The 26,150-nt window shown below is 42.0% G+C and overlaps 1 protein-coding gene across 2 annotated transcripts in view; it reads right to left on the reverse strand.

Moving 5' to 3' along the window:
* The window catches only part of GLDC (glycine decarboxylase), a 1,044,727-nt gene that overhangs the window by 894,840 nt on the left and 123,737 nt on the right, over positions 1-26,150 (reverse strand). The gene's annotated exons all lie outside the window — the stretch shown is intronic.

Consider the following 26,150-nt stretch of genomic DNA (forward strand, 5'->3'; position numbering starts at 1 on the left):
GGGGAAAGGACACTTCTGGCTCCATGTGAGTGAGAAAGTATCCATCTTACAGGCTCAGTCCTGTTTGCTTCTGGAGCAGAACATCAGAAGTTTGTTCTACGGACAGAAAAATAGGTATATAGATGGGACTCCCCCAAATCCATGCTTAGGGAATCTGCCAGAATATTGTTGTGGCCTGATATGTACGATGCAATGAGACTGATCCCAAAGTCCCAGGCCAGCATCCAGATCTGTCCGGTAAGGTTGCACAAGGGGTAAGACAAGGTCCCCCCTCCACGTTTATGTACCCCATGACTGGTATTGTTTTTCCAAACTTGCAGGGTTCCAAGTGCTGTTAGAAAGTTTTCAAGGCCAATAAAACTGCTAGCATTCCCTTCAGACTGATATGCAACTGTCTCTGTTTTGTGGACAAAATGACCTGTACCCTCACTTGACCTAGATGGGCACCCCAAGCCACATTTGAGCTGATCCAGAAATATTTAGAATACCTTTATACACAGTCAGTTTAAAAATATGGCCGTAACTGCTAGCTATCCTGAAATCACTCCAAAATAGCAAAAAACCTGGTGCAGAGTGTGACGAAAGGAGATAATGCCAGCACAGCTACCTGGAATTTTGTAAATAATTATATGTAATTTGTGAATATGAAAATGATTTATATAAGATGCTTGTGTTACAACTGTATTATAACTGTTTGTTAGAGGTATATGAAACTGGCTTGTACACACGTGTTGAAAAGGTATTTTATAAAGTGTTTGCATTTGAAATGCATCCAAAGTGTGCCTTACTGGAAGAAAAAAGACATACACATGCTCTACTGTAACTGTCAAATGTATACATTTTAACAGTGGAAACTTGAATACAAGAGGTTAACTTCAAGTCCAGCAAAGTTTAAGAAAATAGCTGAAATTAAATTACTTTATAGGGTACACAATAAAAGATGGCATCTTTCAGTTTCCAATGCAGCTAGAGACACAAAGCCTGTGCTGGGAAGCTTTCTGTATTGTCTTTATGGGTGAATTGATTACTAGTCTTGAAACCATGAAGGAATGCAATTGTTTTATGACTTCCAGCATCTGTCAAAGATCTGAGGTCTATGTATTTTCACAGGTAGATGCTAAATACTACTCCCAGTTTCCAGCAGTGGGGGTTTCGCCTGGGAACTAGAGTCAGATGACAAGAAGTGATGTTATTCTGCAAGCTATCCCAGTAGAAATATTTGAGATATTAATTTGAGAAGTCTCTTAGTGAGACAGTGCATTCTGTATTCTGTCTTGGACCTGACAACTAGAAGATTCATTCACCACATCTACCTTGCTCTATTAGTAAGTTCGTATGATAGTAATTCTCATAGATTCAGGCAGGAATATAGTGAAGATTAGTTTACATATTTTCTTTATTTATCTGAGACTGTCATGCAATGTTTTAAATATTTCCTGTGGTTTTGAATTCTGATGTCACCATGAATACATTGTCTTGTTTTTTTATTATTTATTATTAAATATATGTAAACCTTTCATTGCGGCTGATCTGTGTGGAGATATTTAAGTTTTGAGAGTACTTGCATATTTATTTGGTGAGATTGTGTGGGCCACTCCTAATAACTTTGCTCTTGGTCAAACTGCTATTTGTATTAATATTAATATAACACAGCAAGATTGGACACCCTTTGTTAAGGGCCTTAAAGTAGCTGATAAGGGGTTCTGGTGGCAGTGATAAACTACCTTACAGTCAGGGCAGAAGGGGAGCATAGCTAGTAAACCTGTGGCAGCCTTTCCCAGGTGTGTGTGTGTGTGTGTGTGTGTGTGTGTGTGTGTGTGTGTGTGTGTGTGTGTGTGCGCGCGCGTGTGTGTGTGTGTGTGTGTGTGTGTGTGTGTCAGCTACATGGGCAGGGACACGAAGCACTGGTTGGACAGAGAGTCTGAGTACTTGGCTTGTAACCCTGGCTAAGGACTTAACTCTATAGCTGTGCTACTGGGGAGTCTTACTGGGGATCTGGAGAAAGGCAGAAATCAGCCCAGGACTGACTGTAGTCTCTGTGCGCTATTAAGGGAAATTGCACCAGATGCAGGGACCTGCATTTGGAAACACTGTGTGTGTGTGTGTGTGTGTGTGTGTGTGTGTGTGTGTGTGTGTGTGTGTGTGTGTGTGTGTGTGTGTGTGTACCTGTCATCCTCCCAGTTTACATCCCCCACTTGTGCCAGTGGTGAGGACTTGAGGTCCCTTGATTACTGGTCCAGTGGTGGGTCGTCACTCACAGAGATTCAAAGGGATGTGGCTAACGTGAGGGACACCCCAAACAAAAATCCTAACAAGATATTAGAAATTAAGATTTTTTTCCTGAAAACATTTACACTCATATGGGCACATAGCTAGTTGGATTAAGGAAAACATTAAGGATTCCTTGCTGTGGTAGCTTTTGACCTGGCATACACCAGCTGCATATGATGATCTTAGTAATGAAGGGTCACATACAATCAAATGGAGAAATTTTTGGTTAAAACAATCCTCAATTCCAAGATTCACTGTTTATCTAGGTATTCTAAATATTTCTGATCAGCTACTATATTTCCCTCCTGTTTTGGATTTTCCTTCTAGACCTACTGAAACAAAAATTACAGAAGTCTAGGTGTCTCTTGTCAGTTACCCACATTATTCTATATGTTTCCCATAATGTTTTTCAGTTCTTTCCATTTATGCTCAGTACATACTGTCTGATTATTGTACTTCCGCGGTGGTGCAGCCGTAGCCTTGTTGCCTCACAGCAAGAGGTTCTCCCGTTCGATTCTCGGCTTGGGTTGGGAGTGCCTTCTGTGTGGAGTCTGCATGTCCGCCCCACAGTCGAGTGGGCATACGAAAGACATGCGTTGAATGGGCGTGCCTTCATTGAAGGTTGGGTGTCGGGCTGGGAACTTGACACCATAAAAAAAAAACAGCTGCCAATCATTAGCGGACCGGAGTTCCGCTGTGGCGACTCCTAACCGGGAAAAGCCGAAAGACAAACATACTGTCTGATTACTCTTGGCATCTTCCATAAATATTAATTCTTATTTTTGCACCTATTGCCTAAGCAAATGATCAAATGCCTATTCTTTAGCATTTGCTTAGGCAATGGGAGAGGCAACTTATGGCCATCATTCGGTCTCTTTAAAAATGGACACTGGAAGGAGACCAGCACTGTAATTGTAAGCTTTGTGGTTGATTAGCTCTCCATTTGTCCTAGTACGAAAGTACAACTATACTTGGTTACAATCAAAAAGTGTCTTCAGAAGCACTGTTGTGAAATATAGGAAGCTTTTGCTAATGAGCACTTATTTTATACAACTCCTGCACTTCGATCAGTGACACTCATAGTGGTTTATCAACACTTGGTCTGTTACCCCAACCACTGCTTCTCTAATAGCCCCAAAAGAAACATGGAGCACCTCCCTAAGCATCCCCTTTCCGTCCGATGAGTATTTCTCAAAGAATGCCTTTCCTGTGGGTTTACATTCTGCATAGTCCCTTCCTCTAAAAAAGAGTGAGCAAACTGTCTCACTCCCTAAACATGTGGGGTTCAAGTTAGCAGACTGGGTACTACAGCTGGGAAGGGATGGGAGCTGGATAGTCTATCCCAGAGGTATGTGCACTGTTTGCACCATTTCACAGATCCATCTGATGGAAGACCCAGAAATGCACAGCACATGAACAGAGACTTGGAAGCTCAAGCTTAATCAAGAAGTACATTTATTCTGAGCATCATGCATGGAACCAAGTGTAGTGGATACAAAGCTATGGCTGCTGACTAATGTTGAATAAGTGAGAGACAGCCACAGGAGTGTCGTAAAAATCTTCTGGCCTCATGAACATGTTAACTTCCTACGCTCCTGCCTTTCCTTCATAGACATCCTTAGTGTCTGGGGGCTGGGAGTGGAACAGACAGATCTAGCAGGGCCTGATGGTCAAAGGGAATGACTGGTGCCAAAAAATTCTAAAGAAGGTTTCACCAAGGGTCTCCTATCTGCTATGTTCTTCAACCACTCCCCATGGAACCTCCTGGTAATTAGCTTTCAGTCTGGTTCTAGCACTAAAACAAAATACATCCACACAAACCAAACATGGGTATTTACAAAATTATATGTTACATGGTTAGATATAAAAAAGGCAATGGATTATTCCCAGCTGTGACACATGGAAGCAAATACTCGTGTGCACACAGAAAATCCCAAAAGATCTCTGTACTGCAACTGCAAAGGAGCTATAATCCGTAAACACTTGTGCCGAGTGCACTAAAGGTAGTACACTAGATACATGTCATCATACGCTATCTGTGCAGGTACATAGCCAGTTCATCAGCCTAGTATATTGCCATATAGCCATTAACTACATTTTTTGTGTTACATCTGTTATCAGCTTTATAGTACACTCCTTTTAAGACTGCAGATTGTTGGACTTTTCTAGTCTTAGCACACTATGCAGGTGTGTGCCCTAACAGAAAATATTTTCTCTACATACATTCTCTCTGCTAATGCTTTCATATAATTTTAAATCATATTCTACTGCTTACTTTTCAATGGCAAAAATTCTAAAACAAACTCAGACCTTGAACACTGTAGATGAGGATGGAGCACCAGCCATAAATGAAACTCTTGCTTAATGAATTGTAGAGAAGTCACAGGTGGTGAGCTACAGAATACCAGTTCAGAAAACTGCACAAGACTCAAAGAACTGTAATGTGGACTCAAAGTAAACTGTTGAGGTGATACAATGGCCTTCAAGAACAGTTACCCAGCTGAGCTGGGATGTATAATGCAGATAAGAGAGGGCAGCTCACTTGGACAGGTTATCACTATTAAGCAAGTCACCTTCAAGAGGGAGGCAAGAAACATAATTCTAATACTACTCCAGTGAAAGCAAACAATCCAAAAATGGACTGAAGAAACAATCCTGCAGTCAAAAAGAAAAGCAATTGTCAAATCCATTTTATACACAGAACAAAACCAGATTTACAATTTATCTGGGGGGTACTGAAACATTATACTCTCTATGAATTGCAAAGAAATTAGGAATGGAATCCTAGCTAAACTGACTGCTCACTTGAAGAGGCTAGCTAACAGCAGGAGTCGTTCAAGTAACAAACCCTGACGGTGACTTAAGGATGCATGGTGTTTTCCATAACTACTGAACACAGAGGGTGCCTTTTAAACTAGGCTCAAGATATGGAATTGTACTCTTGTTGCTGAAGCCTGTATCCACTACCAGAACATAAACAGTCATTGACTGCACCACCCTTCATGACTGCAACCAGTTGCAAAATGGTATCAGTTGCACATATTCTCCAATTCTTTGCTGCATGGCCCCCTTTCTCTTCTGCTAGCTGGCAAGACCCTATCCTCTCAGATCTAGGGCACAATTTCAACAAAATCACATGCTTTTCAACAATAATAAGAGTCAAAGAGGCAGCAGAAGACCAACAAGGTAAGAACCTAGCACGTTTTCTGCAACAACCAAGACCAGCTGTTATGTTAAGTGTCTATGCAACTTTACTATACAACATGCATGCTTTTTGCAGTTGATCTAAAACAAGGTCACTCAGTTCTGAGCAATAACCAAATTCAAGGAGAAGAGAAAAATTTTATAATGAAACAGCCGAAAGCAAAACATCTTGTGACCCACTCTGGGTTTTATACTCTGCATGGGAGTGACACTGATCTTGGACAAGTCATAAATGATGTCTTAATGGCATCTTACTGTTACCTCCACCATGGTATTAGAGTATTTCACATCTTCCCACTCTCACCATACTCCGATTTGTTCTAGAATCAAGAACTTTTCTTCCCATCTCCTAAGTGTAAAGCATTGCAGGGTTCCATTCTGGGACTTTTACAATCCACAGTCTCAGATTCCACAAGGAAACATATGAGAAAGGGGCTTAGCACAGCAGAGTTGAACCAGATGGTACTAAATGTTCTCTCCTTTCCACAGGACAACATGGTAATGCATTTCCTCTTGCAGACTATTTTGAAGCCAATAAGACATTGTCCTGTTCGATTCTCAGCTAGAGCGTCTTCTGTGTGGAGACATGCATGAATGGGCGTACCTTCATTGAAGGTTGTGCGTCAGAGCTGGCAACTCGGCATGTAAAAATCTACTGCCAATCATTAGCGGACCGGAGTTCCGCTGTGGCGACCCCTAACCGGGAAAAGCCGAAGGACACAACAACAACATCCTTATTCTTAAAATGATTGCAAATCAGCATTGCCAAAACTGAGGACATGGCAGCTCATGCGACCTTGATGGAATCTTCCACTCCTATAACTTAATTTCATCCTTTATGGTAATAATAAGTTTAATTTCTTAATAAAGTTAGAAATCTAAGTCTTGTCCTCGAGTGCAGGCTGAAACTCCAGGACCAAGTATATACAATCATCATGAAGGCAGCTTGTTTCGTTTGTGAAACAACTCCAGATTAAACACCTTCTGTCTCAGGGCAAACTCTCAAGTTGTTCATGCCTTGGTCTACTCCTCACTTAACTAATGCCCTGTACCTGGAACTCCCACACACCAAGTTTATTTACAGATGGTTCAGAACTATGCTGATTGGCTATGGACTTGCACATCTTGTTACCAGCATATTATACTCAATTCTGTACAAGCTGCATTGGTTCCCATTTTGCTACAGAATTGGTTAAAATGCCTTGTTTGTGTCTATTTACTACTTGGTCTCTTACCAGAAGGAGAAGGCTATGGCATATCACCCCAGTCAGGCTTTTTGCACAGCTTCCCAGGGGCTGCTGGTGATTCCACAGCCACAGGTTAACCCAGATACCTTTGCTACTTGCTTATTAGGCTCCTCACTTGTGGAACATATTGCCTTGGTGGTTCCTGCAGCGCTTCTCTTTGACCAGTTTCTACAGATCGCTTAAAACTTTATCTTTTTGAAATAGCTGTTGGTGTAGGTTGATTTCAGCATTTTACTTTACTCAGCTGTTAATCCGTTATACTTATTAATGCTTCCTTTTTTTCTAATACATTTCTAGGTTCCTTGTGTTCTGTTTATGTCTAAATTTATTATTGGAATAGGCATTTTGTTGCAAAATATCTTTCTAAAAAATGTATGTCGAGAAACACAGTACTACATCTATATATGGAAGCCCCCCCCCTAAGTCCCCTTTTTGGGAATCAAATTTAGCTTGTATTGAGGAGTCTTGCAGTTTTTATGATAAATCACGAAACCAAGAGATGGACTAAGTGACTTGTGTTGATGTCGGATGTTACTTTTAGGATAAACCCACCCATGATTACTTCAGTGGATGGGCATGTCGAAGATGACAAAATAGTTCTATACTAGCAAGGGTAGCATACTAGCTTTTAGAAAGCAAATGGTCACTGCAACCCAAGGTACTGCGAGAATGTCACTTAAAATAGATTATGTTAAAAGCTTTGGTAAAATCATGGCTGGGGATCCACGGTGATAAGTCTTCACTGGGACCCACATGATATTCTTTGGGGTTACTAACCATTCTCAGATCATCATTTCTCTGTACACAATTTTTTCAGCCAGTCGAGTACTATGCCCCCTACTGTAGTTTCAACCAGAAATCTGGTTCATCTGGACAGGATTTAAGAGACTGTTTCAGTAACAGGGCAGATGAACTTTGAATCTGAGTTTCTAAGACTTGGAAATCTGACCTTCTCAGCATCATCTCACTCCTGACAAGGTATATATGTATCACTTTCTGGGCTATGAAATACCCTCTCTTCTTTGAGATTCTTGTCAGTACACACACAGACACACATAATAAACTTAAAATCTTAACATCAGTTGCAAAGTCAAATTTATCACTGCACAATAACAATCAATCTTCTAGAAGTCCATACATTTGTTCCTGCACATATAAACCTACATACATCTTCAAAAGGCATATTTTATATGCAGGGTACATATCTACCCAAAGCTCCAGCTGAATTATCATCAAATGTACATTTTCTTTCAGTTTAGAAGCACTAATCTTGCAGTCTTCTTAGCAACCTTTTTAATTAATTGCAGAAGGGTATCATTGCAAGATGTATTTCACAGAAGGCATTAAGTGGATCTACCTTCGAACATCCAAACAAACTATCTTTTCCACAGCCCATACTACCGAGCGGAAAGGACCAGCTAACTGATTGATTTAGGGTAGTGAATGAAGTAACTTTCAGGATAAATCTGCCATCAATTTTGAAGAGGACCAAGTCTAAAGCAATAAATGGGACTATGGAAGAAAAAACCTAATACTAGGAAATTCTAGCTGAGGCAACTACGTTGAACAAGTTTTTGCAAAATAACTATATCTCTGTACTCACTGCCACATTTTAATGTGAGCTTTGTCGCAGAGAGATCCCACAATTAAACACAATATGTAAATCCTAACATGGTCTGCTTCAGCCAGTTAACAGTTTTCCACCCCAAAGGTAAAGTAGAAATAACAGCAACCTAAACAGAGGGGGGGCATAAGTTAAGACTGCATCATAACCAAGTTTCAAACAAGGTAACACTTGGGGAAAAAGAAGAAAAGGATGGATAGGTATGGGTTTATCCAATAAACCTTTTATTTCATTTTGCCAGGGAACTTTTACCAGTAGAAAGTTTTTTAGTAAAATTTTCAGTCGGTTATTAATTAAGAATGATGCATAAACTGTGCCATAATCGCTGTTCTACAGAGCATGCTGGCAGTGTGAGGACTTCAGCTGGCAGTATAGCATCTCTCCCTTAACAAGTAGAGTATCACTTGTATCATACTGAAAAAGGACGCATGCTCAATACAGCATATAAATGCTGCCTAGAACACAGGAAAGAAATAAGTAATTCTTTTCTATTTTTGCCCAAACTTTTCTTTACCCACTAGCCGTGCAGTGCCCTTTAACCCATTCCACCCACTCTACATAACACAGCACCCCAAATATCACTAGGCTGTGAGCTGTTCCTGATGTGGTACATTGTTTAAATTCCATCAGCTCTTATTTAGCCTACTGTATGTTCTTGAGCAAGTCACTTAGGCAGACAACTCCTGGGTCAACCCTGTAGAGAGACCAGTAAACCTACCTGGTTAAAAGAAATGGCATTATTAGCATGTAGTCAGAGATGTCAGCAATGAAGATATTTGTAAAGCAAGTACTAGAAACAATCTTATCCCTAGGTACAGTAGTAACTGACAGCTTCATTTTCTAGAGGGTGACAATGGACATTTTTGGCAATCTAGCTTTTCTACCAAGCTCCTCCCTCCATACTACTTGCATACCTTTTCTCATCAAGCCCCCTTAAAGTTACCACACATAGCCATATTACCTGTCCTAACCATCCCGTCTGTATTCCTCAATTTCATCCAATTCAAACACAAATTCAGCCTCACCCTCTCTTACCTACACTAAAAACATGTACATGAATATTCTAACCACCTCTCTTCTTATCCTAACCCGCCTAACAAATCATATACCTCTAAACAAAAATGTTCTACCTAACAGTAACCTACAGACTCGCTACAACCACCACCTCCTCCTCCTCAACCCCATCACCAACAGCCCATAATCTCTTTATTACAACCTATATATACCATTTTAAACAAAAATACTTAAAACTCAACAACCCTAACTATAAACTTCACAAAAAATGAGAAACAATTGGCTAACTCCATTTGCAACAGCCAAGTTTACCCTGAAACTCTTTGGAGACATGCACCCCACCACAGAGCTCACTCAAATTCCCATTCAAACCTCTAAATTCCAGCACCACTAACAACTTGGGATTAAGATTTATTAATATTAATCTTAGAAGGACCTGTAATAAAACCACCAAATTGCAGGCATTATTCATCCATCATAAAACCCAACATCTTTGAAGCCACAGAAACCTGGCCAAAACCTGACATTAAAGATAATGAAATTCACCCACCAGGATACAGAATCATTAGAAATGTTTGCATATCAAAAAAAAAGCAGGTGGTATTGCCATCATCTACCCAAACCATCTTCAAGTATTACTGTCAGCATAGTCCTCCATCATTCTACAAAAAGAAGTTATGTACTCACCATAACGTTCCATCTGAGTAGTTATACTTCATTTGTTTTCAACCTGTGGGTTACAGATCCATATCAGATCCAAGCCTGCAACTTCTACTAGCATCAGCTCCGAGCTCCAAACTCCTCCCCTTACCCATAATACACCTCCATTGCCTTCCATCCCCAGATCGAGTTTGCTGAACCTTCTACTGATAACCCAACCTGAAAAATTTACTTGTGACCTATACTGCAGCCCGTAGGCTGATCATATGTCAAGGTCTGGGGGAAGGAGGGAGGGACGGTTGAAGACAAATTAAATATAACTACTCAGATGGAATGTTATGGTAAGTACATAACTTCTTTATCTGAAGTAGTTTACTTAATTTGATCTTCAACCTGTGGGACAGAGTCCCCAGCTACTAAACTCCTGGGAGGCCCTAATGGAAGGATATTCTGGAGCACTGCAGAACCAAAGGATGCTCTCCTTCTGGAAGTCAAATCCAATTTGTAATGAGAAATAAACATATGAGATGAGGACCAAGTAGCTGCAGAACAAATATCATCCAAAAAGACACTAGACCAAAAGGCCGCAGACGTAGCCATGGACCTAGTGGAATGAGCTTTCACCTGACCTGGAGGAGACAAGCCTCTGTCTTTATAGACCTGCAGGATGCATGAAAAAATCCATCTAGCTATAGTGACCTTAGAGATAGCTTCCCCAAAAAGGGTTTATAAAAGGATACAAAAATTGATCAGATTTGTGGAAATGTTTTGTCCTGTGTAAATAGAATCATAACTGTATGAACATCCAACATGTGGAGATTGTATTCCATCTTGTTAGTAAAATTAGGAAAATACACAGGCAAATTAATGGTCTGATATTGACTAGTGATGCCACCTTAGGAAGAAAGGATGGATTGGTTTGAAGGGAAACCCTATCTTTGTGAAAAATCATAAGGAATTTTGATGGAAAAGGCCTGTAATTCTGAAACCCTTTTTGCAGAGGTAATAGTCACCAGAAAAGCTGTTTTCCAAGATAAAAATTTCAGATCTGCAGTTGCGGCAGGCTCGAAAGGCGGGGCGACCAAAGCTTGAAGGACCATAGTAGGGTCCCATGAGGGAACAGGATCTTTGACCGGGGAGCGCAACAAAAAGGTGCCTTTGGTAAAGGCTTTACACAGTCTGGAAGAGGCTAAAGAGGCAGAAGTCTCGCTCACATGAAAATGAGAGATGGCAGCCAACTGAACCTTGACAGTAGAAGAACTAGCTCTGTGTTGAAAAATAGCTGTTAGAAAATCAAGAATGGCGAAAATAGGAGCTGTGAAGGGATCTAATCTCCTCTGAGAGGCCCAAAAGGAAAAACATTTCCACTTGCTGCGATAAACCTTCCTGGTCTAAAACTTATGAGCAGCCACCAAAATAGATCTAACTGAGGAAGATAGTCCGGGAGTCCTAGCAATCTTGGGAACGGGAGCAGCCAAGCTGCGAGTTTCAGGCTGTCCAGATTCGGATGAGGCACCCCCGAAGGGTGTAAATTAGATCCTGAATGGGATCTAGGATCCAAGGTGGAGCCAGAAGGTGAGACCAAAGGAAGGGAAACCATACCTAACAAAGCCAGAATGAGGATGACTGCTCCCCAGTCTATGAGCTTTCTGTAGAAACCTCGGAATGAGAGGTACTGGCGGGTATTCCCATACTCTGGAACAAACTACCTATCTATATCAAACAAAGCTCCTCATTAGCACTGTTCAAGAAAAATCTTGATGATTGGATGGGAGATAGGAAATTCACCCCGGGGATCACTTCTGTGGCTCTGCTCGACAGTGGCACAGGAAAATAATTTTCTTGGGTGGCGAAAGCCAGGGTACCTTTGGCTAGGCTTATATAGGCCCTAGGGCCAATAGCCTAGTACCTACCTATGAACCTAAGCATACAGAAGACCAGGAGGTCAAACGGGGTTCAAAGTGAAAAACTTGCTGCACTTCACATTGGAAGGAGAGGAGAAGAGATTGCAGCAAGGCTGACCCCACTCGCTGAAGATCTGTTCCACTACTGACAGATTCAGCGACAACTCGTGAGGCATCAGAATGGTCCGACTTAACCTGTCCGCTAGAATGCTGGTCCGTCCTGTGATGTGTGTTGCGATGAGAAACCGACCAGTGATCAACCCATTCCCACACTCTCATGGCCTTGCGACAAAGGGGGTAAGATCTGGTCCCTCCCTGTTTGTTGATATACCAGACCACTGACATGTTGTCTGACTGAATAGCAATCGTTCCCAAAGGAAGAAAGGCATGAAGGGCCTGCAATGCTAGAAGGATCGCCCTCATCTATAGGACTTTATGTACAAGCTGGTATCTATGGGGGACCACAGGCCTTGGACTGTCCTGCCTGAACAATGCCCCCCACCCGAGTTGGGAGGCATCCGTGGTCACTGTGGTTTGGGCTGGGGTTGGAAGAAAAGGTCGTCCCTCCACAATGTTCAGAGAGCACATCCACCATACGAGGGATGACAGACCAACTCGACAGAGTTGGATTGGATATGTCAATGGGAGTTCCAACAGGGACCATTGTACAGCTAGTGTCCACTACAGAATTTTCATGTGTAACCGGGCACACGGGAGAAGAGTTATGGTCACCGCCATTGAGCCTAAGGCCCTCGGCACTGATTCCGCCATTGGGAGATGACAGTGGTAGATCAGGGAGACATGCATCCTCAGGTTTTGAACTCTCTCCAAGGTCAGGAAGATTTTGCATTGCAGAGTATCTATCCTGGCACCTATGTAGTCCATCACCTGTATGGGATCTAGTAGAGATTTGGATGCATTGATTGTGATCCCCAAACGCAGGGCAAGAGTGAGGAAATAATCCCTGGTTTGGGAGAGTAGACCCTGGTGGGAGCAGTGAGGAGTCAATTGTCCAGGTATGGATAGACCGGAATCCCCTGAAGCCTCAGGTGAACAACTACCACCGGAATCCCCTGAAGCCTCAGATGAACAGCTACCACCGCCATCACTTTGAAACACCCTGGGGGCTGTGGTGAGTCCAAAGGGTAGGGCTCAAAATTGATAATGATTGACTCCTAGCTGGAAGTGGAGGAACCTCCTGGAGCTTCAGTGCATTTTTATGTGATAGTAAGCATCCTGGAGGTCTAATGAGCACATCCAGTCGCTCTCCTGCAGGTAAGTAAGGATGGACTGTAATGTGACCATCTGGAACTTCTCTTTGGCAACTAACAGGTTCAGTGTAGAGAGGTCCAGAATGGGCCTTAAGTCCCCAGTTTTCTTTTGCACCAAAAAGAACCTGGAGTAGAAGCCCGATCCGAACTGATCTGGGGGGGACGGTTTCAATGGCTCGTTTTTCTAGCAACTTGGAAATTTCCTGTGCTGCTGCCTCCCTTTGCGTGGGTGGTACATCCGGGAGGTGTCTGGAAGATTTGTGGGAACCCACAAAGGGGATAGAGTAACCTCTGGATATGATTTGAAGCACCCAGCAGTCCAATGCCGCTAGGTGCAAGGACAATCATTCGACTGCCTCCAGAGTAGAGCAGTTGGGCAATCCCTCAGGGTTGCTGCCCAGGTCCATCAGAGAAAGGTTCTCATGACCCAAAGTTCCTCGGATCCCCTCTGCCTCTGGGCTGGCGTCCATTCTGTCCCCCTCTGCCTCTGAGGGAAGAAGAGCTCTGAGTGTCCCAGGAATACTGTAACTTCTGGAACCACATCTTCTTTTGCCCTCTCTGGTTCCAGGAAAAGGACCTTTGAGGGTTAGAGAAGTGGATCCCAATGGCAGACCGTGTCTTCCAGGCCTTCTCACTCTGGACTAATGTCTCCTTGATGGTCTTACCAAAGTGTGTAGAGCAGTCATAAGGGGCATTGGCAAAAGACACCTTGAAGGATTCGGAAAATTGACATAACCTGAGCCAGGCATTGCATCTCATGGACACTTCGGACCCAGGTGCCCTAGCCACTCTTTCCGTAGCAAGTGAAAGGAGTTGGATGGACATGTTAGATACTGCTTTTAAAGTGGCCATCCTTCGTGGAGAACGAAGCCTTGTCATCCTGCAACATGGACTTTGGGGGAGACTCCTCCAGCTCCTTTACCAGGTCCCGTTGGAGTCTGGTGACATGGGCCAAGTAGCTCAGCACCCTAATTGAAAAGGTAGCCGAAGCATACACCCGCTTCTCTAGGCGGTCCATCATCCGCGACTCTCAGTCAGGAGGATGGACAGAGGAACTCTCCTGATCAAGTTCCTTCTTAGTGGCTGCTGCTACCACCATGGTGTCTAACTGGGAGCCCTTATTCCAAGCTAGCCTGTCTATTGCGGGGGCTGAGAATCTTATCAGGTCTTTTTGGGATAGGTTCCATGGTTTCTGGTTCTTTGCATGCCCAAGAGGTGACCAGATCCACCGAAGGGTCCACGGAAGGGGACACCCAGGAAGTAGATGGGCCCATGCTGAAAGCCTCCAGGAACACAGACTCATCAGAAGAAGGTTTGGGGGCAGAACAACCTCCCCGTTGGCACAGGATTTCCATGAGGTCTCCAAAGGAGACATCCTCAGGAGGTGACCTAGGGGAACCCTCTCCATTATCTAAGTCCGTGTCCTCTGTGAGGGACTCGGGGGAATCCAAGTGCTTCCTCTTGCACGTATGCTTGCGAGGTACCTCTCTGGTGGGGCTCTCCGGGGGGAGCTTGCAAGCCACTTGTTCCCTGGGGAGAACCGTCTGGGGCTCTTCAAGCATGGGCTGTCCCTCTGGTAAAACGATGGAGACTGTAGACAGAGCCAAGGGGGTCTCGGAGGAGTCAGAGGGGGTGGTCAGGGATCTCAATCCGGCGGAGAGAACCCTTTCTACCACGCTGAATGCCAAAGGAGAGCGAACCTCCTGAGAAACCTATAAGGAGACCAGTCTCCCCGGATCCAACGAGAGAATCTGAGCCGGGCCCGAGGTGGACGGAACTCCGAGAGGGAACCTGGCCCGACAAAGTCAGAGCCAAAGAAAAAGGTTCCACTCCCTCGGATCCGACACCCAGGCTCCGGCTCCGTGAGCAGCTCAGATCCGAGCTGGTCAGATCCGAAACTTCCAGGCAGCTGCCGGCATCAAGGAAGCAGGTACCATCAGCGCTGACCCCCTGACCAAAGCCAACCTCAGATCCGAATACTCCGAACCCGAAGGTCGGATCGGAGAAGGAGATATAAGGTTGGAAAAAGGGAAGCAAGCTCTCCCCCTCCAGGGGGGGGAGGGGCTGGCAAGACCCCCATCTGGATCTGTGTACGGATAAATCGCCTAATCATTTTATCCAGATCCATGTCAAACAATGAGCGGGTGGACTGCGACGAGGCCACGGACTCTGACCTGTTGGGTTTAGTCTGTATAGTACCTTCCAGGTTTAGACGTTGTACTATATTTAGCTTAATTCATGGTAATGCATAGATCTTGATTTAATGTATACCTTTTCCTTTTTAATTATTTTATGATTTTAACAAATTTAACGAGGAAAAATTACAGTTGTTCACGACTGCTCACTATTTTATGCAAATAGGCATGCATGCCGTAGGTAATGATTTTTTATGGCATGCAAAGGAAGACCTTTTCCTTTAAGAAAGGATAAAGATTTTTTAATCAAGGTATTAACTGAATTATTGCTTATTCATTCTTTATATAATGAATGCTAATTGATACTGATTTTGTCTTAGTCTGAGGAAGGTGAGGCACTGGTCCACACCGAAAGCGCTTACTAATAAATGCTATTTTATTATTTTGCCGGCTCTCATTGTGTTCCTTATCACCTTTCTTTTTAGTAGTCTGTTGGGTCGGGGCACCGAGACCCGAGAAGCTGGGTGCGTCTCCTCCAGCTCTGGGGAGAACCTCGGAAATTGGAGCTGAGGGGAGTCACGGATCCATGGCATCTTATAGGAGAAGTGAGGTCCAGAGACCTCTTTCTCTTTTCCCTCGCCTTCGACTCTCTCTCAGTCTCTCTACCTCTTTTCTGCTCAGCTACCACAGGCTTGTTGAGTGCCAGCCTGGGAGGGAGGAGAAGCCAGAGGAAGAGAGAAGGGAGAGGCGGGAAGCCAGAGACGAGTAAACGGAGTCTGAAGGAGGGAGAAGGCCTTTGAGGGCCAACTTGGCCTATCTTTTATGGCGTGGGGGTTGAAGCCCACACATATGCTGCAGTCCACACTCAGATGGTCCATGCCCAATCACAAAACACACAGAGTGTGGCCATCCGCAGGGGATAATTTATGGCCACACTCCGTGCAATGCTTGAAAACAAGATTTTCAGCCATACTAACACAGTAGAAAGATATAGTCAGAAAAAAACAGGCAGTTTCTTTCTAACTGACATACCACACTCATATACAGAGGAAACACAGAGTGGGGGGGGAGCTATAAGCTAATCTACGCAACAGGACCAACTACTCTATTATAAAACACTAAAACTCGATGCACCAAGTGAAAGGGAGGAGAAAGGGGACCTACACTAACATTGACAAAAATGTGAAGAAAAAAGCTACTCACGAAGATTTTACCCACTTGAATAATTGGAGCTCAAGAGACACAATGCTAAAGTAAACCACGGCAAATGAGATCTGGGGATGGAAGGCAGTGGTGGTGTATTATGGGTAAATGGAGGTGTTTGGAGCTCGGAGCTGATGCTAGTAGAAGTTGCCGGCTCGGATCCGATACGGATCTGTAAACCACAGGTTGAAGATCAAATGAAGTAAACTACTTCAAATTGCAGAGATACTCATCTTTATTCTCCTACACAACCCCCATAAAAAAAAGGTCATTGTAGCCATATACATACCACCAGGAAACATCTCCACAGCTGAAGATATTCCGTCCTGGGCATCTGCTACTATCTCTCATGCAACCCTCATTCTTGGGGATCTAAACCTAGACTGGAACAGAAGTGGTAGGGGGTGATGGGGTTAAATAATCTATATGGTTTCTCTCAACTCAGACACTCCTACCAAATACGTCTCCAAACTGGCACTTTGACTAAGTGATCATCTGCATCCTACCGGCAAAGGCTAGCAAAACTATATTGTGTTACCTTTTAAAATGCAACACAATTTCACTAACCCATTAGAACAGTGCAACTGGAACATATTAAAGTCACTTCCCCTAGACTAAGCACCCTCACATTTCAACAATGTATTTAATGCCATTTGAAATGAGCATGCATCCATAAGAAGGAAATCAAACCCAGCACAATGGGTTACCAAAGCAACTGGACAGCTAATGAAAAACAGAGATAATGCTTGGAAACACTGCTTTACATCCAAATCTCAAAAAAAAAAAACCAACTTAGACAATTAAGAAAAAGCCAAGTTTAGCATAAAACAAAATAAAAAAAACCGATATAAATCTACAACAGGTAGATCAAAAAATCCAAACAAATTTTGGACAGCCAAAACCTACTTAACCCTGGCCACTGTCCTCAAACAAATTCCTCAGCTGAACCTCCTTCAGCCAAACTAGCAACTTCAATAACTACTTCCTTGTCATTAAAGACAAGCCCACACCAAACCCACAGTCCATCTGGTCACCAACCCAAACACCCAGCTCTAAGCAATTCCCTATCAAACTTATCCCTAATTCTACCGTAAAAAAATACACTTGTCTAAACTAAACAATACCAGCCTAGCTGCAAACAAACTTCCCCCCAAATACCTAAAAATAGCAGCAGAAGCCATAGCTTAGTCTACGTCTGTTCTAATAAATAATCTTTCTTAATAAAAAGAGCCATCTTAGAGTGTCACATCCCATCCATCTGGAAAAAGGCCAACACAATCCCCTTGCACAAAGGTGGACCATCCACCGATTACTCTAATTTCAGAACAGACCAGTAATAGTATTGTTCCCTATATTAAAAATTCTATAGAAGTGTATGCAACTGCTTACTTAAGTGACAAAAATCTTCTTGTACCTATGAAACATGGTTTCTGTGATAAACTCAGTAATATTATTGCTCTCCTTAAGTTCTCTAACATCAATAATAACAGAAATACAGTCCTGGCTCTTCATTATTGCTCAACCTAACAAAAGCATTTGATACTGTCTCACATCAAAAATTACTCCAAAAAATCTCCAACCTAGATCTCACTCTCCTTCTTCTCTCCACACATGCAGCAAGCATTAAAGTAGTAACAGGAACTCTCTTCACTCTTACCAGTTAATGTCAGAGTGCCACAGGGATTCATTTTGGGATCTCTTCTATTTAAGGGATTCAGAAATGACCTACACACCACTGACAAACACACTGCTCTAATTCAGTATGTGGATGATTCAATTCTCATATGTACTGCCTCTAGCAAAAAAGAAACTATAAAAGATAACCAAAGAATCTTTCTCTGCTACTGAATCTTGGTTAAATACCCAATCGCACTCCACCCCGATAAAACCAAACTCCTTCCATTTACACCTAAAATAATAACTACATGCATATTCAATATTACCTCATCCAACAATACTGTTATTAAAGAACTGTCCCATATCAAACTCTTAATAATGAAGTTGGACATCCACTTCCAGAATGCTATTAAAAAAAATCTTAACACAAGCTTGGGCTGCTCTACAGGACCAAACCATTCCTTACCAATAGAACAAGAAAAAATACAAGAACCTATTTCATACCCACTGTTACATGCCTTCCCATGCCTCACCAACTTACAAGCCAGCACCTTATCCAAACTGGAACAATGTTACAATAAATTACAATAAAATAGTCAGATCTGCATCTACTAATTGCAGCAATACACAACACTCAAGTACAATGTCTAGAACAACCAAATAATCTCAACTTTAATCAACTCACTGGCCCAGAATACAATAATAATACCAGCAAACATCCTGCTTTACCTGACATGCTCCTATAATACCCCCCCAAACAGAATTCTCCACTCAAATACAAGTTATTGCTTAGTATCACAAAAATCTCAAAACTTTGCTGGAGACTTGCTTTATTCCAACACAATAGCAAAACTAAGGAATGATCTCCCAATCACTCTTAAGCAGATAGAAAACTACCAAATTATACAAAAAGGATTTCTGGGTATTTCCAAACAACTAGATTTGTATATCACCTGGTTAATAGTCAGTACTCTACCCTTCTATCACTTAACCTCCTTCTTACTCAGTTTCTCTTTTAACTAGCCACTACTTTACATCCTTCTCCATGCATTATGCTTAAATGACCAATGTGAACTTTAATTTTACCTTTGTATTCTTACTAACCTCCCTAACTGCCATGTAAAATGATCTCTGTGACCTGCACTCATACGTCTGTAACCGCAGTACTTTTTATATGCGTTTTAATGCTGACATTTATGTGATGAACCATTTCAAACTTGTAATTATTAATCATAGGTTCATAGGTAGGTACTAGGCTATTGGCCCTAGGGCCTCTATAAGCCTAGCTAAACAGTACCCTGGCTTTCGCCACCCAAGAAAATTATTTTCCTGTGCCCCTGTCGAGCAGAGCCACAGAAGTGATCCCCGGGGTGAATTTCCTATCTCCCATCCAATCATCAAGATTTTTCTTGCAGTGCTAATGAGGAGCTTTGTTTGATATAGAGAGGTAGTTTGTTCCAGAGTATGGGAAGTCTCTGGGACAGGAATCTATCCCTCCAGCATGTTCTTTTTATTGTGGTGACAGGGTTTAGGTCCCTAGAGCATGTAGCTTGGAGGGATTGGGATTTCTTTATGTGGAGCATGTCCAACAGCTCTGGGTTTGACGTAGCTTTGTATGTTAGGCAGCGATCGCCTCTGAGTAGGCGATATGCGACGGAGTAAAGCTGGAGTTTTTTGAGACTGTCTGCGTAGGACATCTGTTTGAGGCGGGTAATCCTTGGAGGTAGTTTTGCGACCTTTCCAGTTGTTGTAGATATCTTGTGAGGTACATACCAAAAGGGGCATTGTACTCTATAATGGGTCTAAAGAGTGATGAGTAGAGGGGAACAACAACCTCTTTTTTCCTGGATGAGAAACCATTTGTGATGAGGTGTGCCACGTAGAAGGCTTTCCTGACTATAGTGGCGACATGATTATCAAAGGAGAGACTACTGTCCACCTGTGTCCCAAGGTCTCATCACACTTTTGGTGTTAAGTAGACTACCGTGCCTATGTGGTAGTTCATGGGTACAGAGTTTTTACCAAAAGGGATGACAATGCACTTTTTGGCATTGAGTTTGAGGCCATGGCTTTGACACCAGGCATCTGTCTTAGTGAGGCCCTTTTTTACGATGTCCACCTAGTTAGGAGTTTTGATTACGGCTCCTAGTTTGCAGTCATCTGTTGGGGTAGTTGAAATCACCCATTATTAGGGTGTTAGGTTGTACCCCAACATTTTCCAGTGTATCAAGAAATGGGGAGTGGGAATCCTGGGGCATGGTGGGGGATCTGTAGCAAGCTACAATTTGGATTGCGGTCTTGCCCAGAATTAGTCGCACTTGGATGATCTCGGATGCATTATGCTGAGTAACTAGTCTGGAGGTGTGGATATCCTTAATGAATATGGACACACCTCTGCCTTTAGTGTTTCGGTCCAGGTTAGGTGGCCGAAAGGTGTGGTATGAATTATAGCCTGGTAATGCAGGGGTGCTCTCTGGAGCTTTGAATCAGGTCTCTGTCACTGCGTAGATGTCGATATTCTGCATAGATGTTGATGTTCTCCATTTTTAAGGAGAGCCTCGAGTGAGTGCATTTTGAGGTTTAGACTTCTAGCATTGTGTAGCATTACCCTCAGATTTTGCTTGCTTGTACCTGTTACGGTGGTGAATTTGGCATTTGAACCTTGCCAAAAAAAGGCACTATAGAGGTGGGAAGAGCCTTAGCCAGTATCTGGAATCCCAAGGGCAACAGGTGCAGATCATCTCTGGAAAAGCATCGTGGTTCGTCGATCATGTCATCCCAGGCAGACAGATATTGGATCCCCTTAGAATGACACCAGAAGTTTAGCCAATTGTTGAAATAAATCATTTTGTCCTTGTACTGTGGCATCATTCTGGGTGATGGCAGGATGCTACTCAGGGCTAGCTTTTCTCCCTGGTTATATGCCCAATCAGACCCCCCCCCCAATAAAAAAAAAAAAAAAACACACACCATACATAAATAAATAAATAAATAAATAAAATATACATGAAATATGCTAATTCAGAATCAAAGTTCCACCCTGGTTAACACATTTAAATACACAAAATAAACATTTAAGTAACTGCCCTTCAAACAGGTAATTTCACTTTTTGGAAGTGATGTTGACAATCAAACTTCAGCTTTAACAGATTATGCACCATCCAGATGTGGAGGGTCCTACACTCAAGGTTTCCACTACTGGAGAAGAAATAATGAAATGAATGGATTGAGCACTTTCAGCAACAAATGTGCTTCTATACAAGGACATCCCATCCTTATGAGAGGCCAAGCATAGTTCCTTACAAATGAGAAACTGAAACTCTGACATACTGAAGCGACTGATCACTAAGGAAACAGTCTTCCAAGAGAAATTCAAGAGCAATGAAATCCACGGATTAAATTTTCCTGACTGACAGCAAGCAAAGAAAGTTTGCTGGACCACTGTCTTGCCCTCCACAAACTCCTGATGGACAGAATACCAGGGACCATACCTCTTAAGAATACCCCATTATAAGGAAAATTAGTCACTTTGCGGTCTAAAGTCCACGTTCCTCACTGTTCCACATAAAAAAAAGATCTGTCATGCATTCATGACAATTTCTTTTCAATATTCATAGTAAATACTGAATCATTTATTTATAAATAAAGTTATTTGAGTTAAATTTTAACCATGAAGGGAACTTTCTAGTTGAAATTATTTGCAGATATTCCACATGTTGGCCATTTGTTCCAAGAGAGGTAGTGTTCCACATTTTGACAACAGAGGGTTGAGAGTTACACCCAGGACAAGCGCATTGACAGTGAAACAACAAAATGCAAACCATAAAGATATCTGAGGCAGGTCACAATAAGTTATTATGATAGACCAGAACACCACAAAACACATCTGTGTCCCCTTTCACTTAGTAGAATGTATCAAAGGAGAGAAAGAAATATCTGTTGGCTTCAATCACCCCTGTAACTGCTGCTGGTATGCTCAATGGGGATCAAGAAGTCCAAACCAGTAGTTATGCCCCGATATGGAGTCTGTAGTCACCCCAGCCCTTACAGACCCCCATGTCTTACACTGTGAATACAGGAAACAATTGTAAAAATCACATCCTTCCAAGCCATCAACAGGTGACAAGGTTTAGCCCAGGCCTCTTTTTTGTGAATTCTGCACCACAATACTGAATTGGCAGGAATACTGTAGGCAGTTGATCAGGAAATCTCCCCTGCCAACAAAGGTACAAATGCATAGACTTAACTTCCCATTGTCCTGCTGCACTTGGCAGAAAGACTGCATTATGTGTGACAAATATGTCATTTGTCAGAGTACTTCACTCCTGGATGTTTCTGAACAGACATTATAAGACCACCACTGTGCTAAATAGATATCACAGAACTAGCTGGCAGTTGTATATTAAAGGGTTGGGATTTGGTAGTGGCTTCAGCATCCAAAGAACGGATTAAACCACCCTCATCACTGTGTCACTGATTTTGTAATTCAAGAGGATTTGAGAATCCCTTCAACCAACACTACTGCAGAGGTGTTAAACTGTCACTGCACTGAGAGACCCTTGCAAAATCAATTCCTCTTAGACTACAAAAGAAAACCCTGAACAAAGGCCTGCAATTTTAGTTACTTCTCTGGCTGTAGCTGGATAACTACTAGGTATAGTGTAAAACAAGGTCTGAGCCAAACATAAATGAGTGTGACTAGAGAGAGAAAAGAAGTATTCCTTTTACAGAAAGTAAACAAAATAAAATGACTCTCACAGATCCCAGTATATGCCAATGTCATGGGAATTCAACGTTAGTCCCGTATGTCTGGCATGAGTCATACAAAGCATTATGGGAAAGAGAAAGGGTTGAGTGCGAATACGATCGCATTGATACATCAAGCCCCATTGGTAGCCATGTTGTGGAAAACAGGCTAAAATTACAAATAAAGCACTTAGAGTGATTTTGAGGTGTTAACATAGGTCAGGAAACAAAGATAGAGGTGAAAAAAACAGTTTTTTTTTAGTTCTAGGGTGAAGTTTTCCATTAATATGCTGAAATCATGAGTTGAAGTGGGGGATGGGGTGTGAAAGTGCACAGATAATATATGTAGTGTTGATATGTTTTCTCATTTGCTTGCATAGGTGAATGTCTTTTTTGTGTAAACAAATAACAGGACAGTGAATGTAATGAAAAAAAATTTCCTTTGGCAAATAAAGATTCAGTGCAAGTTGAGAGGTTTGCAGAGTTGTATATTTAGTACTAGTGTTTCCATGGAGACAAGCTGACTACACGGGAGAATCAATAACCTTTAGCATTAAAGGGTTCTGGCTTTTAATGTTTTCTGAATGCATACAAGCTATTTTTCATATATGGGAGGGGAATGAAGACAAAACAAGAACAGACAGCAGTTAGTGTCAGTAGGAGCACAGGCTGTAATATTCACCTTATCGTGGCACCCGTGTGTGTGTGTGTGTGTGTGTGTGTGTGTGTGTGTGTGTGTGTGTGTGTGTGTGTGTGTGGTCATCAATTACTAACAGCAGGGTTAAACTTCGTTAAACATATTTTGTAATGTGAATGGCTTCACAGGTATAGAAAAAAGTTGGGTATTGAATTACACTAAGAAATGCAGAGTGCAAATAGCAATGCTACATGAGACACATTTGGGAAGTGAGCATGTGAAGTTGATAAAAGGATTTCAGTGTGACGCCCGTGCACTGGCCCAGCAATCAAGCAGCCTCAATCCCTTACCACTAACACCAGTGAGGGGCATCCACATACGGGAGGATAACAGATACACACACAGTAAAGTATAATTTCCCTTAGGAGCACACAGAGACCACAGTCAGTCTGGGGCTGGTTTCTCCCTTTCTCTCCAGATCCCCAATAAAACTCCCCACTGGCACAGCTACAGGGTCCAGATCTCGGCCTAGTGGGCAAGCTAAAACCTCCAGCACCCTCTGTTCAGCCAGTGCTTTGTGTCTGTGCAAAGTCACACATACACACTTTGAGATATGAGTTATATACAAACACAGACACTCCTGGGGAAGGCTGGCACAGATTCACCAGCTGTGCTCTCTTTCTTCCCAGTCTATACTGTAGAAATCACTGCCACCACCCACTAATATTTATCAGCTGCTTAAAAGGCCCTTATCAAAGGGTGTCCAATCCTACTGTGCAATATTATTATCCAAATGGTAAGTGCAACTGAACAGCAAAGCTTATTTGGAATGGCTTTGTAGAGTATCACTATATATTTGAAATGTACCCTACAACTTAAATTATCTCTACACAAAACAGCCACAGCTGAAAGGTTTAAAAATATTTAATAATAAATAGTAAGAACACAAGACAATACTTCTTACTACACAGTGCTAGTCAAGAGTTCAGACACAGGAAAATGCATAAAATAATACAGTAGATTAGTTCTGGCATCAATTCAGAAAAACAATTAGTCTAATCTTCCTATTTCTTAGCTATATCCAAGAGAAAACACTGTTCTGAAATAAACTTGCATGTAGAACAAGACAGTGCTTGTGATGTTGGATGTTCTCAAGACAAAATGCTAAATACCCTCATTCTTTCTGTCCTTAAATCGATAACACAGTACCACTGATTCGCTTCAGATTACATCATTTCTTTCTGGTTCCCAGGCTAATAGAACCTCAGTGGTTAATGGCTCTTTTGATCTTGCTGCTTGTCAAGGAAGCCAGAGCAATAAACGAAATTATATATGCAAATTCTAGCAATTAGCTCTGGCCTCAAAACAACAGGCAGAAAACCTCCGTCAAGACATCTCGGGTCCAAGTTTTAGATCAAAGAAATTCACAATGCTCGACTTATCAGCTTTCTTACACCAGAGTGCACTGTTACATTTTTTCAGTTCAACATCTAATACAGTATTTTCACATTTAAGAGAACAAGCCTGTGGCTTACATTAATATTTACAAATGACAGAATTATCTACAAAATTCTATCTAGCTAGGCTGGCAGCCTTCACCTATATTCACAATCAGGATGGATATGCAGCAGAATATCATGGATAAAGGAAAAGTTAGTACTTACACTAATTGCTGGTAGAGCTCCAGCAGTGACAGAAGTGGGGGAAAAAGATAGTAATGGGAGATATCTGGCAGTAAGGCACTTTTGACAAAGGAGGAAGATTACACTAGCATGTACTTATAGTCCACCTAAAACTGCTATGATGGAGCTTTTGGGAGAAATAATCAGCTTTCAGTAGGGAATATTACTTATAGGGGACTGGAATTTGAATTGCAATAGTAAGGATGTAGCTGGGCTACCCAGAAGGGAAAATATAACAGTAGATTTCTGAAGAAAGTTATGAGAACACTTGGCATGGAAGATGTGAATTCAGTAGTAGGAACTCAGAATTTACATGCAATTCCCCAAGGTACAATAAACTGGTTGAGACAAGGCATAAATTATATTTCACAAGGTCACATACATTTAATTGAAAGTTTTGACACACATTCAATAACTATTTCAGATCATGTGCCAAAAACAACCAAAGATAAAAATGCAGAGCAATGAAGTAAAAATAAGACATTGGTGCTTCCCAATTAAGTATTAAAAAAGAGATGAATTTTTGGGAATGAGAAGTGGAAATTATTCAAGAACTATTAGGGAAGATGGAAATTTTTTCAGAAATTATGACTAGTCAGTGGGATAAAATGAAAGTAGAGTTTAAATATAGGGGAGAAAAAAAGCAATATGGCCAAGTAGTAAGAATTATTTAGAGGGGTTTATAAAGGTTAAATTATTTCAGAAAAAGAGGAATTGCACAGAACAAGAAGGGCAAATGCAGAGTGCTAAAGAAAAAAATAAGGGAATATCTGGATAAAACTCATGCATTAAGACTGATGTTTAGTAACTGTTTTTGCTAAACTCCAGAGCACAAGCAGCACAATGACTAGGGCAACAGAAAATAGAAAGGGTTGTTGTCGAACTTAAGGAGCCTATAACAAGAAAAAAATAACCAGAGAGCCTACAGAGCTATT

Source organism: Protopterus annectens, chromosome 2.part0, assembly GCF_019279795.1.
Source record: "Protopterus annectens isolate FY-2018-M chromosome 2.part0, PAN1.0, whole genome shotgun sequence".
Classification (NCBI taxonomy): domain Eukaryota; kingdom Metazoa; phylum Chordata; order Ceratodontiformes; family Protopteridae; genus Protopterus; species Protopterus annectens.